The 18875-nt window shown below is 40.5% G+C and overlaps 1 pseudogene; it reads left to right on the top strand.

Moving 5' to 3' along the window:
- The first annotated feature begins 6780 nt into the window (after window positions 1–6780).
- LOC105478214 (dnaJ homolog subfamily A member 1 pseudogene) lies at window positions 6781–8115 on the top strand (annotated as a pseudogene).
- Window positions 8116–18875: the final 10760 nt, after the last annotated feature.

The following is an 18875-nucleotide window of genomic DNA, read 5'->3' as shown; positions in this document are numbered from 1 at the left end:
TGATTAGGGGCATATTGCCATGCATAAAAGTGGGAAGTCTTTCCATTTATTTAGGTCTTCTTTAATTTATTTAAATCATTTTTTTATAGTTTTTGTTATACAAGTGTACTTCTTTTGTTAAATTTATTTTTAAGTATTTTATTCTTTTTGACGCTATTATAAATGGAATTACTTTCTTAATTCCACTTTTGGATTGTCCATTGTTAAGTTCATGAAAATATAACTGATTTTTGTATATTGATTTTGTATCCTGTAACCTTGCTGAACTCATTTATCAATTCTAATAGTTGTCTCTGTGTGTGTGTGTGTGTGTGTGTGTGTGTGTGTGTGTGTGTGTGTGTGTGTGTCTGTCTGTCTGTTCCTTAGGGTTGCCTTAAGAAAATATCATCTGTCTATAAAGACATCTTACTTTCTCCTTTCCAATCTGGAAGAATCAATCTCTTCCTTCCTTCCTTCCTTCCTTCCTTCCTTCCTTCCTTTCTTTCTGTTTGCCCATGTTTTGTCAGATTCCCATTTTCAAGTGTTTCTCAGAATCCCCAAGAATTAAGGCTCATCCAGAATTTCTGGAAGAAATCCTTCCAGTGGCCACATGCCTCCTTACTAATGGCCTGGATCCATACCATTGCTCCTACTGGCTTGAAGCCCGCTTCTCCCAAACTACCATTCTTCCTTGTCCAAAATGTAAATCCAGGCCCATCCCTTCATTACTAAAAGTACAACCCAGACAAGATTCTAATATTCAGTAAAACTTCATTAAAGATTTGGACTAACCAAATAATGGCAAAGTCCAAAACAAACAAAAAGTCAAAACTGGACTATTATCTGTGATCACATGAGCCAAGCTCCTTCTCCCCTTAGCCCCTGGTCCTATGCCATGATGCAGTAGCCATGTGTATGTCTCCCTCCTGGGAATTTAGCTTACTTCCATGAGTACCCACAGAAAGAAAACATACTTTTTCTAAACAGAAGCAATGTGGAGAGCTGTAACTCTAGTTACAGAGGAAAAATCTTTTACGTTATTGTGCAGAATGGTTTGGCATCTCCTTATCTCCAAACATCTCATTTTAGAAAGGAACTCTTTTTTCACATTTGTGTAGCTCAATAGCTATTCTCTCCCCCAACCCAAATTTTTTTCCTACCAAAAATGAAGGAGCTATCTAGCTTCAGAAGTGAATTCCGACCTCCGTCTCCAAAAACATGCTAACTGCTCCTCTGTCTTCAGAAAAAAAAAGCTGGCATCCACCTCTCAGTTACTCCCTGCTTTTAGTTAACTCACTGTTTTCCATGAGAATAGCATTTCATTCATTCATCACATATTTTGTCAAGTGCCTACTGTGATTCAGGCACTGTGCTAGATGCAGAGGGTTTAAAAATGAGAAAAATATAGTTCCGTGCTCTATGAGCGTATTCACCATGGTCTGGTAGAGGAGACAAACAAGTAAACAATAACGTGATTATTAGTTTTATGTACTGTGGGAAAAGTAACTATAAAAACTGCTATAGGACTCCAGAGGAAGCAATCTCTGACTCTCCCACGGTGCTGAGGGCTTCACAGAGAAGGAAATGTTTGAGCTGAATTCTGAGCACCTATGTGCCAGCACTGTTCCATCCCCACTGTCACTATAGAGAAGACAATTGATAAGACTGAGTGTGTCCCCACCCTTGGAGGTGATCATGGGGATAGGAGGAGACGAAGCCAAGTAAATAAATAAACAAGATAATTATAAATCCTGTTAAGTGATATAAACATTTTTTAAAAGACTAAGGAAGAGAATAATAGGGAGAGGGGTGGCAGAAGATGCATCTGTCCAAGAAGAACTGAGATGTGATAGGCTAAGAAGGAACTGAGGAAAAGGACACTTCAGGCACAGGGAGCTGCATGTTCAATGGCCCTGAGATGGAAAAGTATGTTCTCAGGACTCAAAGAAAAACAATATGGCCTGAGCATACAGGAGAGTAGCATGAGATGAGTTAGAAAACTAGGGAGAGGCTAGCAGGGCCTTGGTAGGCCATTTTGGCAAGAGGTACTGGTTTTGTCCTAGGTGTAGTGGGAATCCTTGGAGGGTTTTAAGCAGTGGAGTTGCTTGGCTTGAGCTTTAATGAGCTCACTATTGCTACTATATAGAAAATGGACTGTGTTAGAACAAACAGGAAAAAGGAAGAATGATGAAAAGGCTAGCAATGATGATGACCCGAACAAAGGTGTTGGTAGTGGAGATAAAGAGACGAACACAGGTTCAAAATGTATTTGAGTAATAGAATCAAAATATCCTTGCTAATGAATGGGATATGGTAGGATGGAAAAGGAGAATGGTGGGTGTCTTACATTTCAGGCTTGGATAATGAGATTTAAAGGAATGAGTTACATTGCGGGAGGAGTGGAGGTACCAATGAGAATCTGAAACACAACTTAAGTGCTTGACATTGAGCCTGGCATATAGCAAGCTCTCAAGGTGGAGCATGAAGACATAAAAAGTTATTGTTGACCTCTGAGAGAAGAGTTTCAATAGATTGTGGGGCTGCTCAAAAACCAGGTCACTGCAGGTTGTGGTGTGAATGAAGGGTTGAGGCAGCAAGTGGATTCATCTCTCCTCAGACCCCTGACTAAGAATTAAAAAGGACAATAGCTGGGTTTGAAGATATACAAAATGGAGAGAAAGGTTTTTGGCTGTATTTTATTTAAATCTGAGCAATATTTACCTATGTTTATAAGCCAAGGTGAAGAGGATGATAAAGGCCAAGAGGAGGGAATGAAATCCAGCCTCCAGAGGCGAGAAGATGGCTTATTTCCTCCGAGAAGGAGCTGAAGTAGAAGGCTGATACCAAAATGTTTGTAAGAGGGTCTATGGAGCTGACAGAGGAGGAACAGGGAGAATGGAGGTCTCCTGATGGCCTGTCTCAACTTTCTAAGGGTCTTGAAGAGGAAATCAGGTATAGGGAATAGAGAAACACCAAAAGGATTGCCCAGCAGTGGTTAACAGTCCAGCTGAGGGTGGAAGCCTTGCTACCTTGGAGATAGCTATTCTATCAGCATGGTGACTGCTTTGCTGAGACACTGGTTCTAAAGAACACATGTCTTCAGTTGGATTCCCCAGAAGCAGATCTTGAAATGAGGATTTGTGTGTAAGTGATTTATTTTAAGAGTATTTCCAGGAAAAACCAGGAAACAAGGGTGCAATCTCAAGTCCCACAGAGGATATCTTCTGTCTTATCCTACAGCTCTGGAGTATAAGTTATGCCATAAAGTTGTCCCAACCCAAGCAAAGGAGTGGAAGCTACCATACTCCTGTGCCCATTAGTCATTGGTTGAGTGCTACCCAGGGGAATAAATTCCCAGAGCTTCTGGCTCTCCTTACCAGCTGGAAAGATAGCTCCAGAAGCCCTAGGCCAAACCTCCAAAAGAGAGCTAAGGTATTAGAAGCAAATGCACACTGAAGCCAGGAACAGATCACAAACAGGGGAAGAAGATCTGGGCAGGTTACAGTCATTATCTGCCCCAGCACAGCTATCTATTATGGCATATGGGCCTCAGCACAGTTGTTCTTAACTACAATGGCATCTCATTTTGAAAAAGCCGAACTTATTTCTATCAGTCTTCCAAAGTTATATCATTGCAATGTTGGGATCTGTTTCTTATTGGTCATTTTCCAATGAGTGTTGAAATGGACAATTATTGCAGGGTTTAGGCATCCTATAAATATATTTAGAGTTACATTTTCCTGCTTTGTTACGTGAGACCTCTATAATCTGGCTCTTTTTCAAAAATGAGGTAATTCTATTCTTTTTGGTGACACATGGTAGATGGGGTAAGGGGGGATCCTCCTCCAGGGACTGAAGCAGTAACAGTAGCTACCCTGGCACATGTACCAGAGATCTGGAATGTCACAGAAACATCACTGCAGCCTGTGTGCCCTTGAACCAGATTTTTACCCCACTGGAATTTTACCTAAGGTCAGGATCTGTAAGACTGGAGAGAATCACAGTGACACCACACACTATGCAGGACAATTTCCCCAGTGTCCTTTCCCTCCTGCCCTGCAAAGGCTTTTAAAAATAACTAGATCTGGCCGGGCATGGTGGCTCATGCCTGTATTCCCAGCATTTTGGGAGGCCTAGGCAGGCAGATCACCTGAGGTCAGGAATTCAAGACCAGCCTAGCCAACATGGTGAAACCCCGTCTCTACTAAAAATACAAACATTAGCCAGGCGTGGTGGTGGGCACTGGTAATCCCAGCTACTCAGGAGGCTGAGGCAAGAGAATCACTTGAACCCAGGAGGCAGTTAGCTGAGATCATGTGCCACTGCACTCCAGCCTGGGCGACAGAGTGAGACTCTGTCTCCAAAAAAAAAAAAAAAACAACTAGATCTGTGGCCACAAATGAGACAATAAACCTGTAAACAACTGGGTCCTCATAGAGGAAAAAAACGAATAAAACCTGAACTTAAAGCATATCACAGAGACAATGCAGTGAATTCAGCACATGGCCCCTCTTCCTGGCACCCAGGGCACTATACTTTCCAGGCTCACTCTCAATTGGACTGGGGACATGTGATTGAGTTCTAACCAATAAGATGCAAGCCTAATTACTCTAAGCCAGTGCTACTCAAAGTGTGGTCCATGCACCAGTGCCATTTGCAAACCGTTACCAGTTTGCAGTGAACTAAATACAGAAATTTAAAAGTAAGCAATTAGGTACTTTTATAGCTGTTTGATATTGCCACTACAGTCAAGCACCATTTCCTTTTCTAGTAATTAATTTTTGTTGCATTTTACAAAAGTATAGGTCTGTGATGAATTTAAAATGTTTTAAAATTTGGTCCTTGAATTGTTTAAGAAGCACTGCTTGTAAGCCATTCCAGGCCCAGCCCTTAAAAACATCCTGTGCGATCCAGACCTTTCTTCCCCATCTGCAGCAACTTAGCAGTCATTGGTCCTAGATGTCATAACTACAGGATGGTAAATGATCACCCAAACCATATGAGACTCCAACATGAGTGGGAAATAAACTTTTACTATAAAAAGCCACCGAAATTTGGGTTTATTAACTGAAGCACAGCCTAGGATTATTTGACTTATACATGGAATTATTGCCCTTATTCTGGGAGCTGGATCAGCTAGGGCTGGAGGATCCACTTCAAAGATGGCTGCTTCACTCATGTCTGGCACCCCTTGGCAGGGGTGGCTGGAAGGCTGGGCTTGGCTGGGACTATCAACCAGAGTGCCTACATGTGGCTTCTCCAGGGTGGTGGCCTCAGGACTGTTGACTTCTTACATGGAGGTTCAGGGCTGTGAGAGCAAATGATGCAGTATAAAACCAGAAGCTGCATAGCCTTTTATGCTATCCTTGCAAATCACATAGCACCACCTCTGCCATACTCTATTGGTTCAAGCAGTCACAAGCCTGCACAGATTCAAGAGAAGAGGAATGGAGCTCCGTCTCTCTGGTAGAAGTGTCACAAAATTTCTGGCCATGTTTTATATCCACCTCCACCATGATTATAATTTGGGACTCTGGTTCCAGATATCTTACATTCCTTTCAAACCATCAGACCCAGAGCCTTATCCACAGCAGGTATACACTAAGTGTGTATTGATGATAAGGAGAGGGAGAAGACAGGAATATTGTTCCTGTTTTGAGAAGAACTGAGTCTATGGTCATGGGAATTTGAGTGTGCAACAGTTTGTGGATTCTAAGATGCACATTTTTCACATTTTAACATGTCTGGAATTAACACTCATTAAAATGTATGGGCCTTGCAATGATATTTACAGTGTTTTTCTTTCTTAGGTTACATAAGATAACTGTGTATCATCCAACCAGTAGCTTCTTAAATAAATACAGGAAATGCCAGGGATGCTATGGCTACTAGATAAATCCTTAGTTAATGAGAAGCAATGAAAAGAAATTAAAGGATATAAAAATTCCTGCTACCTCTGAGCTAAAACTAATGAGCACCCTAAGTAGGCTAGATGGAGAACCTGCAGTCACTGCAGTCAGTGAATAATAATATCATCAAGAACCTGAAAGGGCAGCAATCCTGAGAGGATCCACAGACCCTCTGAAGGAAGCAGACTTTGCCTGCAGAACCCAGGGCACCCCCCAAAAACTATGAGCGCTCCATAGACAGTTTACATCACAGGACTCTGTGCAGACAGCCCCCAGTACCAGCTTGGAGCCAGGTAGACTCACTGTGTGGCTAGACCCAAAAGAGAGACAACAATCACTGCAGTTCAGCTCACAGGAAGCCACACCCATAGGAAAAGGGGGAGAGTACTACATCAAGGGAACACAGCCTGGGACAAAAGAATCTGAACAACAGCCTTCAGCCCTAGACCTTCCCTCTGACAGAGCTTACCCAAATGAGAAAGAACCAGAAAACCAACCCTGGTAATACGACAAAACAAGGCCCTTCATCACAACCCAAAAATCACACTAGTTCACCAGCAATGGATCCAAACCAAGAAGAAATTCCTGATTTACCTGAAAAAGAATTCAGGAGGTTAGTTATTAAGCTAATCAGGGAGGGATCAGAGAAGCGTGAAGCCCAGTGCAAGGAAATCCAAAAAATGATACAAGAAGTGAAGGGAGAAATATTCAAGGAAATAGATAGCTTAAAGAAAAAACAATAAAAAATTCAGGAAACTTCGGACACATTTTTAGAAATGCAAAATGCGGGAACTTTCCAGAATGCTCAGTGAGAGGCAGAGGAGCGGTAACTGCCGGAGCTGCGCACAGCTCCGCACTCCTTCCTGCTCCCTCACACACTGGCCTCAGCCCACACCAGCAGTAGAAGATGGTGAAAGAAACAACTTACTACAATGTTTTGGAGGTCAAACCCAATGCTACTCAGGAAGAACTGAAAAAGGCTTATAGGAAACTGGTCTTGAAGTACCATCCTGATAAGAATCCAAATGAAGGAGAGAAGTTTAAACAGATTTCTCAAGCTTACGAAGTTCTCTCTGATGCAAAAGAAAAGGGAATTATATGACAAAGGAGGATAACAGGCAATTAAAGAGGGTGGAGCAAGTGGCGGTTTTGGTTCCCCCATGGACATCTTTGATATGTTTTTTGGAGGAGGAGGAAGGATGCAGAGAGAAAGGAGAGTCAAAAATATTGTACATCAGCTCTCAGTAACCCTAGAAGACTTATATAATGGTGCAACAATAAAACTGGCTCTGCAAAAGAATGTGATTTGTGACAAATGTGAAGGTAGAGGAGGTAAGAAAGGAGCAGTAGAGGGCTGCCCCAATTGCTGAGGTACTGCAATGCAAATAAGAATTCATCAGATAAGATCTGGAATGGTTCAGCAAATTCAATCTGTGTGCATGGAGTGCCAGGGCCATGGGGAGCAGATCAGTCCTAAAGATAGATGTAAAAGCTGCAATGGAAGGAAGATAGCTCGAGAGAAGAAGATTCTAGAAGTTCATATTGACAAAGGCATGAAAGATGGCCAGAAGATAACATTCCATGGTGAAGGAGACCAAGAACCAGGACTGGAGCCAGGCGGTATTATCATTGTGTTAGATCAGAAGGACCATCTGTTTTTACTCGACGAGGAGAAGACTTTTTCATGTGTATGAACATACGGCTGGTTGAAGCATTGTGTGGCTTCCAGAAGCCAATATCTACTCTTGACAACCGAACCATAGTCATCACCTCTCATCTAGGTCAGACTGTCAAGCATGGAGATATCAAGTGTGTACTAAATGAAGGCATGCCAATTTATCATAGACCATATGAAAAGGGTCGCCTAATCATTGAATTTAAGGTAAACTTTCCTGAGAATGGCTTTCTCTCTCCTGATAAACTGTCTTTGCTGGAAAAACTCCTACCAGAGAGGAAGGAAATGGAAGAGACTGATGAGACGGATCAAGTAGAACTGGTGGACTTTGATCCAAATCAGGAAAGATGGCGCCATTACAATGGAGAAGCATATGAGGATAATGAACATCATCCCAGAGGTGGTGTTCAGTGTCAGACCTCTTAATGCGCCAGTGAATAACACTCACTGCTGGCATTTAATGTGCAGTAGTGAATAAGTGAAGGACTGTAATCATAATATGCTCACTACTTTCTCTTGGTTTTGTTTTAATATTTAACTATAGTAGTGTTTTAAAAAGTTAAATGAAGAATAAACACAAATATAAAAGCTCAAAAAAAAAAAAAAAAAAGAAATGCAAAATGCTCTGGAAAGTCTCAGCAATAGAATTGAACAAGTTGAAGAAAGAAATTCAGAGCCCGAAGGCAAGGTCTTCGAATTTAGCACAATCCAAAAAGAAAAAGAAAAAAGCATAAGAAGATATGAACAAAGTCTCCAAAAAGTCTGGGATTATGTTAAATAACCAAACCTAAGAATAATCGGTGTTCCTGAGGAAAAAGATAATTCTAAAAGCCTGGAAAACATGTTTGGGGGAATAATCAAGGAAAACTTCCCTGGCCTTGCTAGAGACCTAGACACCCAAATACCTATAAAACAAACATACAAGTTAAAAAGCAAAAACGAAAAACAAAAACAAAGTACACAGGCAACAAAGAGCACAATTAATGCAACAGTACCTCACATGTCAATACTAACATTTAATGTAAATGGTCTAAATGCTCCACTTAAAAGATACAGAACCACAGAATGGGTAAGAACTCACCAACCAACTATCTGCTGCCTTCAGTAGACTCACCTAGCACATAAGGACTCACATAAATTTAAAGTAAAGGCATGAAAAAAGGCATTTCATGCAAATGGACACCAAAAGTGAACAGGAGTAGCTATTCTTATATCAGACAAAACAAACTTTAAAGCAGCAGCAGTTAAAAGGGACAAAGAGGGACATTATATAATGGTAAAAGGCCTTGTCCAACAGGAAAATAGCACAATTCTAAACATATATGCATCTAAAACTGGAGCTCCCAAATTTATAAATAGATATATCAACTATTTATAAATAGATTATGAATTAAAAATATTACAATAGACCTAAGAAATGAGATAGACAGAAGTACAATAATAGTGAGGGACTTCAGTTCTCCACTGACAGCACTAGACAGGTCATCAAGACAGAGAGTCAACAAAGAAACAATGGATTTAAAATGTACCTTGGAACAAATGGACTTAACAGATATATATAGAACATTTCAACCAACAACCACAGAATACACATTCTATTCCACAGCTCATGGAACTCTCTCCAAGACAGACCATATGATAGGTCATAAAATGAGCCTCAAAATTTAAGAAAATCGAAATTATATCAAGCACTCTCTCAGACCACAGTGGAATAAAACTGATAGTCAACTACAAAAGAAACCTTCAAAACCATGCAAATACATGGAAATTAAATAACCTGCTCTTGAATGAGCGCTGGGTCAAAAATGAAATCGAGATGGAAATTTTAAAAATTATCCAAAATGAATGACAAAAATGACACAACCTATTCTGGGATACAGCAAAGGTGGTGCTAAGAAGAAAGTTCATAGCCCTAAATGCCTACATCAAAAAGACCGAAAGAGCACAAACAGACAATCTAAGGTCACACCTCAAGGAAGTAGAGAAACAAGAATAAACGAAACCCAAACCCAGCTGAAGAAAGGAAATAACCAACATTAGAGCAGAACTAAATGAAATTGAAACAAAAAAATACAAAATATAAATGAAACAAAAACTGGTTCTTTGAAAAGATAAATAAAATTGATAGACCACTGGCAAGATTAACCAAGAAAAAAAGAGAGAAAATCCAAATAACCTCACTAAGAAACGAAACAGGAGATGCTACAACTGACACCACTGAAATACAAAAGATCAATCAAGGCTACTATGAACACTTTTAGGCACATAAACTAAAAAGCCTTGAAGAGGCCGGGCGCGGTGGCTCAAGCCTGTAATCCCAGCACTTTGGGAGGCCGAGACGGGTGGATCACAAGGTCAGGAGATCGAGACCATCCTGGCTAACGCAGTGAAACCCGTCTCTACTTAAAAATACAAAAAAAAACTAGCTGGGTGAGGTGGCGGGCGCCTGTAGTCCCAGCTACTCGGGAGGCTGAGGCAGGAGAATGGCGGAGCTTGCAGTGAGCTGAGATCCGGCCACTGCACTCCAGCCTGGGCGACAGAGTGAGACTCCATCTCAAAAAAAAAAAAAAGAAAAAAAAAACCTAGAAGAGATGAATAAATTCCTGGAAAAATAAAACCCTCCTAGCTTAAATCAGGAAGAATTAGATACTCTGAACAGACCAATAACAAGCAGTGAGATTGAAATGGTAAATAAAACATTATCAACAAAAAAAATCCAGGACCAGATGGATTCACAGCACAATTCTACCAGACATTCAAAGAAGAGTTGTACCAATCCTTTTGACACTATTCCACAATATAGAGAAAGAAGGAATTCATTCTATGAAGGCAGCATCACCCTAATACCAAAAGCAGGAAAGGACATTACCAAAAAAAGAAAACTACAGACTGATATCCTTGATGAACATCGATGCTAAAATCCTTATCAAAATACTTGCTAACCAATCCAAAAACATATCAAAAAGATAATCCATCATGATCAAGTGGGTTTCATACCAAGGCAGGGATGGTTTAACATACGCAAATCAATAAATGTGATACACCACGTAAACAGAATAAAAAAAAAAAATCACATTATCATTTCAATAGATGCCAAAAAAGCATTTTAAAAATCCAGCATCCCTTTATGTTTAAAAATCTCAGCAAAATCGGCATACAAGGGACATACCTTAAGGTAATAAAAGCCATCTATGACAAACCCACAGCCAAAATAATACTGAATGGGGAAAAGTTGAAAGCATGCCCTCTGAGAACTCGAACAAGACAAGGATGCTCACTCTTACCACTCCTCTTCAACGTAGTACTGGAAGTTCTAGCCAGAGCAATCAGACAAAAAAAAAAGAGAAAGAAAAGAAAGAAAAGAAAGAAAGAAAGAAAGGGCATCCAAATTGGTAAAGAGGAAGTCAAACTGTCGCTGTTTGCTGACGATATGATTGTTTACCTTGAAAATCCTAAGGACTCCTCCAGAAAGCTCCTAGAACTGATAAAGAATTTAGCAAAATTTCCAGATACAAGATTAATGTACACAAATAAGTAGCTCTTCTATACACCAACAGCAACCAAGTGGAGAATCAAATCAAGAACTCAACACCTTTTACAATAGCTGCAAAAAAAAAAAAAAAAATACTTAGGAATATACCTAACTAAGGAGGTGAAAGACCTCTATAAGGGAAACTACAAAACACTGCTGAAAGAAATCATAGACAACATGAACAAATGGAAACACATCTCATGCTCATGGATGGGTAGAATCAATATTGTGAAAATTACCGTACTGTCAAAAGCAATCTACAAATTCAATGCAATCTCCATCAAAATACCACCATCATTCTTCACGGAATTAGAAAAAACAATTCTAAAATTCATATGGAACCAAAAAAGAGTCCTCATAGCCAAAGCAAGACTAAGAAAAAAGAATAAATCTGGAGGCATCACACTACCTGATTTCAAACTATACCATAAGGCCATAGTCACCAAAACAGCATAGTACTGGTACAAAACTAGGCCATAGGCCAATGGAACACAATAGAGAACCCAGAAATAAGCCCAAATACTTACAGTCAACTGATCTTTGACAAAGCAAACAAAAACATAAAGTGGGGAAAGGACACCCTTTTTAAGAAATGGTGCTGGGATAATTGGCTAGCGACATGTAGGAGAATGAAACTGTATCCTCATCTCTCACCTTATACAAAAATCAACTCAACATGAATTAAGAACTTAAACCTAAGACCTGAAGCTATAAAAATCCTGGAAGATAACATTGGAAAAACCCTTCTAGACATTGGCTTCCACAAGGATTTCATGACCAAGATCCCAAAAGCAAATGCAATAAAAACAAAGAAAAATGGCTGGGACCTAATAAAACTAAAGAACTCTTGCATGGCAAAAGAAACAGTCAGCAGAGTCAACAGACAGCCCACAGAGTGGGAGAAAATCTTTGCAATCTATACATCTGACAAATGACTAATATCCAGAATCTGCAATGAACTCAAACAAATCAGTAAGAAAGAAACAAACAATCCCATCAAAAAGTGGGCTAAGGACATGAATAGACAATTCTCAACAGAAGACATACAAATGGCCAACAAACATTTGAAAAAATGTTCAACATCACTAATGATCAGGGAAACGCAAATCAAAACCACAATGTGATACCACCTTACTCCTGCAAGAATGGCCATAATCAAAAAATCAAAAAACAGCAGATGTTGGTGCAGGTGCAGTGATCAGGGAACACTTCTACACTGCTGGTGGGAATGTAAACTAGTACAGCCACTATAGAAAACAGTGTGGAGATTCCTTAAAAAACTAAAAGTAGAACTACCATTTGATCCCACTGCTGGGTATCTACCCAGAGGAAAAGAAGTCATTATTCAAAAAAGATACTTGCACACGCATGTTTATAGCAGCACAATTAACTCCTGCAAAATTGTGGAACCAACCCAAATGCCTATCAATCATTGAGTATATAAAGAAACTGTGGTGTGTGTGTGTGTATATATATATATATGTTTGGGAAGAATGGAGGAGGATCATAGCACTGCACAGCTCAATAAACAATTTTCAGTTGCTGTCCTGCTGTCCTGAATGTCCTTGGCTCTTCCTGCTGTGAGCACTTTGTCACTAGCATATATATAACAGTTTCTTTATATACTTTATATATACTTTGTATACTTTATACATACATATATATGTATATACTTTATACATACATATATATATATGGAATACTACACATCCATAAAAAGGAATGAATTAACAGCATTTGCAGTGACCTGGATGAGATTGGAGGCTATTATTCTAAGTGAAGTAACTCAGGAATGGCAAACCAAACACCATATGTTCTCACTGATATGTGTGAGTTAAGCTATGAGGACACAAAGGCATAAGAATGATGCAGTGGACTTTGGGAACTTGCGGGGATGAGTGGGAGGGGGACAAAGTCTAGACTACAAATATGGTGCGGTGTATACTTCTCGGGTGATGGGTGCACCAAAATCTCACAGATCGCCACTGAAGAACTTACTCATGTAACCAAATACCACCTGTACCCCAAAAACTTATGGGGGAAAAAGAAACCTTTATAATTAGATTTTAAAAACCTTTATAAATAACTAAAAAAGAACCTGAAAGGGCACCGTATCCAATCCCTCACCCAATGGCTGTCCCCCACCACCACACTTGCCCCAAATCTATGTAGTCTCTAGACACCTCCCCACCACCACCCTCCACTGTAATAGAAAATACCATAAGCCTTGGAGAGGGGGCAGTCGAGGTTCAAATTTGGGGTCTGCCATTTTCCATCTCTAAATTTCAATGTCTTCATCTGCAAAATGGGTATTATAATACCTAACTTGAAGTGAGCTAATAGAACTAAAGCACAGGGCAAGGCATATAGGAGGTGCTACACAATGTTATTTTTCTTTCATTTTCCTTCACAAAAATCTCCCATTGTTTCCAACTTGTCTATTTCCTGTGAGTCTTGTGATAATCCTCCTTATTATGCTTTAGACCTTGAGTCTCTGTTAAAGAAATCTATTGTGAATGGTCTCAGACTATTTAATATTCCAAGATCCTACCCCTGAGTCTGAAGAATCTGACAAGATGGCCCCATTTTAGCTCAAAGAATGTTGCCATCAATTCACCCAAGGCCTGCCCTCCCACTCTTTCTGGAAGTTTTCCTGTTGTCTCCTTAAGCCATTCAAGCATAGAGGAAGGCACACATTAAAGGAGCTATGAATTCAAAGGAAGAAAACAGCCTAAATTTGCTCCTTTATTTATTCAGTCAGTCAACAAACTTTTTTGATCATTTACTATGTGCCAGAAACTGCACTAGGCCACGAAAACAAAGCACTGAACACGACAGGCATGGAAATTGTCCTTAGTGTTCACAGCCTATGCTGGAGACCAACACTGAATAAGTAGTCACTTCAAAGAGAGAGAGGAGCACTCAAGGTGGAGAAACCTGATATACCTAGGGATCCAGGAAGGCTTCTGTCTTAGTCCAGGTGCCTCTAAATGCAGACCACGAGAGAAAGACTTGAGTGCAATTAGTTGATTTGGGAGGTGACCCCGAAAAGCAGGAGTGAGGAAATGAAGAGAGTAAGATGGAAAGATGTTTTTAAAACCCAGTGAAAGGTGCTGGGTGCAGTGGCTCAACCTTGCAATCCCAGCACTTTGGGAGGGCAAGGTGGGAGAATCACTTGAGCCCAGGAGTTCAAGACCAGCCTGGACAACATGGCAAAACCCTGTCTCTACAAAACACCAAAACATTAGCTGGATGTGGGGGTGCACACCTGTGGTCCCAGCTACTTGGGAGACTGAGGTGGGAAGATCACATGAGCCCAGAGAGGTCGAAGATTTGGTGATCCGAGATTGCACCACTACACTCCAGCCTGTGTGACAGAGCAAGACCTTGTCTCAAAAAATAAAAAAGAAAAGAAAAAGAAAAAGCCAATGAAAGGAGCAATTTGTCTTTGTGGGCAACTGAGGCTCAGTCCTGCGGAGGACCCTTTGAGAAACTACGTGGAATACACCTCAGAATTCTCTCACCAGAAGCCAAGGAGCTTCAGGTATCTATCCACTGGCGCTGTTCCTCATTCCTTGAGGGCTGTCTCCCAGGAGCCTTAACACCCCCCTCAACATGCAGACACACTTCTGGGTGTATCTACATCAGGGTTTCTCCACCTCAGCACTATTGACATTTGGATCCAGGTGATCCTTTGTTTTGGGACTGTCCTGTGCATTGTAGGATATTTAGCAACATCCCTGGCCTCTACTCACTAGATGCCAGTAGCATCACCCCCTGCTCCTCCGAAGTGTGACAACCAAAAAATATTTCCAGACACTGCCAAACATCCTCTGGTCTATGTGCAGCTGAGCAAGGATCCACAATGCCAAAAAATGCCCTCAATTAGAGAAGAATGATGCTGGAGAAGAGTGGAAGGCTCAGGGGACATGAGGCCAGCATCAACACCAGCTGCTGCAGCTTCCCCAAAGATGTTATGGTGTTTAAGCTGGAATTTAAAGAATGGGTATGAATTCACCTTTGAAAGTGGAAAACAATGAGTCTGGAAGCACACCTGCTTTGTAGATGATGGAATCCCCAGTAGCCAGCACAATGCCCAACAATGTATGGTAGCAGCTCAATAATTCAAGCCTGGGCTGCTTCACATCAATGGAAATGACAAGAAGTACAACCTAGATGAGCAAAAAGACAGAGCTTCAAGAAAAACGTGGCCAAGCACGGTGGCTCAAGCCTGTAATTCCAGCACTTTGGGAGGCCAAGGCAGGTGGATCACCTGAGGTCAGGAGTTCAAGACCAGCCTGGCCAACATGGTGAAACTAACAACATGGTCTCTACTAAAAATACAAAATTAGCCAGGCATGGTGGTACATACCTGTAATCCCAGCTACTTAGGAGGCTGAGGCAGGAGAATCGCTTGAACCCGGGAGGTGGAGGCTGCAGTGAGCCGAGATCGTACCACTGCACTCCAGCCTGGACAACAAGAGTGAAACTCTGTCTCAAAAAAAGAAAGAAAAAAAAAAAACGTGTCTTGACTGTAACCCCCACTACAAAAAGATGCAGCCCCATGGGCACAGGGCTTGGCAAATGGAACATGCTTGGCTTGATTTCAGCTCCACTTGCCCTTTGTCCAACCCTGTATATATCTAACAGCCCTGCCACAGGCTCCATTCTGCAAATCACCCCTATTTCCTTCATACCCCCAAATCACCATGTACAAAACTCTGGGGTGGGTAGGTTTGGGAAGAATGGAGGAGGATCATAGCACTGTGCGGCTCAATAAACAATTTTCAGTTGCTGTCCTGCTGTCCTGAATGTCCTTGGCTCTTCCTGCTGTGAGCACTTTGTCACTAGCTTCCTTTCTCCCCTGGCTCTGCTCTCTGCCACGTTGCTCTGTCTGACATTCACACCCACTATCGTAGTTGTCTCTGTCTGTGGCTCTGTCTGCACCTGCCTCTCTTTATCACTATCTCTCTCTGTCTGCTTGTCTGTCTCCCCTTCCCTGACCCTTTCACTCTTCCTTTCAATTTCCTTGTCTTCCCCATGACAGCCCACCTCAGGGGCCTTTGTCACTGCATTAAAAAATTTGGGACTGCAGCTCTAATCCCTGGGACAAGCTTGTTTTCTCTGTCTCTTTCACCTTGTTTCCTCCTGCACAGGTGGAAAGCTGTGGCCTTCCTCAGTTAGGAGGGTCAAGACTAAACTTAGGTTTGGACTTAGAAAACAGGACTATTTTTTTAGGTGAGCCTGGCCCAGGCAAATGAATATTGCATGATGTCCGTGAGTTTGTAGTGTAGTCTGGAGACACAGCCCCAGGAAGTAATACAGCCTGATTTTCCTCTTGTGTGCATCTATTTACCTTTAGGACCATATTTGGCAGGGTACGGGGAGGAGGACAATAATGACTAGTAAAATATTTATTTGGGTATTCCTGAATCTCCTTGAGAATTTTTTCTTAGATTCATCCTCTTAATATCACCCCCAAACCAGGTTGAAGAATTAAGAGATGCTTGTCAAAATACACAGAGCAGAGACTATTATAAACACAAAAGAAAAAGTTTTGATAAAACACCTCTTCTAAATTTGGAAAAATCTAGCTAAAAATGGATGTTAAAGATTTTATTTTATACTACAATTATAAAACTTGATTGAACATATATATATATATGTTCACACACACACACATGTGATTATACATTATTTTATGTGGATATATGTCTTAGTCCATTTTCTGTTACTACAACTGGGTGCTTCTTGCTTAGGAATAAATGACTCAGAGTGGGGACCAGCAGAAGTCACAACTGGGTCCAAAAGCACTCACTAGCACCTCATCCTCTCCAGTCACTCCCATCTCAGGGAGGTGGCCAGATGGAAAGAGCATCCTGCCTTGATTCCAAACTAGGGGAGTAGAGAAATAAGGGATTCTGTCTTTTCCTTTTTTGTCCACTGTGCCAGTATAAATAGTCCTTTACCTTTTTAAGTGCCTGATGATAGATGCTCAATGAGGTTGATCCACATAGGCCAGTTAGATATGAGGGAGAAAAGCCATTGACTCCACCCTAGTTCTTTAGGTCAACTGAAATATCTTTAGGAATACATGTAGATACTCAGCATAAGTATGGAAGATTCCAAATGTGTACAGGGTCAAGGGAACAGCTGCTGGGGAGAGTAAAATGCATCACTGAGACAGGAAGAGGCAAGGAAATACAATAAGTACATGGAGTTTATAGGAAATGCACTGATTCAATTCAATAGACACTGCCAGGTACTGGAAAATAAGATTTGAAACATGTCTTCAAGGAACTCATGGTTTGGTGGAGGCTTTCCTACAATGTTCATTATAGGTTTTTCCCTCAGTGATGGAAAAAAGTGTTGAAATCTAGAGTGCTTCAATGAAAAAAATACATGTGAAATTATGTAAAAGGTTGTAAAGCACCAAATTCTGTATTATTTTCACTATTTATTACTTGATCATAAAGCTCTTCCTAATAATATATAGCAAGGGTTGGCAAACCACAGACTGCTGCCTGTGTTTGTGAATAAAGTTTTATTGGACCATAGCCATGTCCATTCATTTACCTATTACCTATGGCTGCTTTCATCCCTATAGAAGCAGTGTGGAGTTGTTGCAACCAAAATGGCATGGCCTGCAAATCCTAAAATATTTCCTATCTTCCCTTTACAGCTGAAGATTGCCAACATCTGATATATAGAGTCATTCAAATGTTCCCTGGGTCACTCGATTCTCCTGAATCTTTTTTCTTTCCCTGTAGAGAATGACTGTTTTTTTCACATGTGAAAAAAACCCGTCATTCAAAAAAATTCTTTATAATTGAGTGAAAAACACAGGATGGTAAGTTTTCAACACTTCCAACAATAAAATAACACAGAATCATAATTATTATTTATTGCTTTCTATTTTACTAAATTATTGGAAATAAAATTTTGCTTTTATAAATTAAAAAATTCATTCTGCCATGTGGTAACTTGTGTTTTTCCAGTTTTTTTTTAAAGATGAAAGCTTTTCTCCTTAAATTATGACAATCTGTCTTGTAGAAGAAATAATTGCTTTGCATTAAGGTGACTTGCTTTATTCTGTGTTATTATTGCCAAGCAACCTCATCTTAAATCCCAAAGTTCTAACTTCTTTTAATAGACATAGAGGTATTATCTGAGTTCCAAGAATTTATATTAAGCTCTTACAAAGTGTATTATGAATGTAGCCCACACAAATACTGAAACATAACTCTGGGACAGCTGCACTAGACCCAAGGCTGGTTTCAGTTACCATTTACTCTTTGAATATAGCAAATATCCAGAAGTTAAAAAAAAAAAAACCTCTGAGAAACCAAGATATGAGTTGGCATTGGATTAATCCCACACTGGTATTTGTGATCATCAAAAAACTGGAGCCACAGCCATGTGGCCTAAACCAGATGGTAGCATGAACTTTCTTCCTCTCTGCCAAGTATTATTTCATGTGTATTTTTAAAATCATCACTACACCTAGAACCAACAGGTTTGCTATCCTTTAACATTTGAATTAGGTTTTAGGGCAGAAAAAACCCTTGGTTTGTTTTTGAGTTAGACCTTAGAAAGCCACTCCTGTGGTCCTGAAGAAATAAGAACCAGGTAAACATCAGCTTTGAAAACCTGAAAGATAGTCATTCTTAATATACACAGTTTACTTCATTATTGCCATTTGGGCACATCACTTGCCTAGTCCGTGACTCTTCTTCTATTGCTTTCTTCTTGTCACCATGCACTAGGTGGTTTTGGCAGT

The sequence above is a fragment of the Macaca nemestrina genome, chromosome X (assembly GCF_043159975.1).
Source record: "Macaca nemestrina isolate mMacNem1 chromosome X, mMacNem.hap1, whole genome shotgun sequence".
In the NCBI taxonomy this organism is placed as follows: domain Eukaryota; kingdom Metazoa; phylum Chordata; class Mammalia; order Primates; family Cercopithecidae; genus Macaca; species Macaca nemestrina.
Note: the sequence above shows the minus strand (reverse complement) of the source record. Positions and strands in the feature narration are given on the sequence as shown.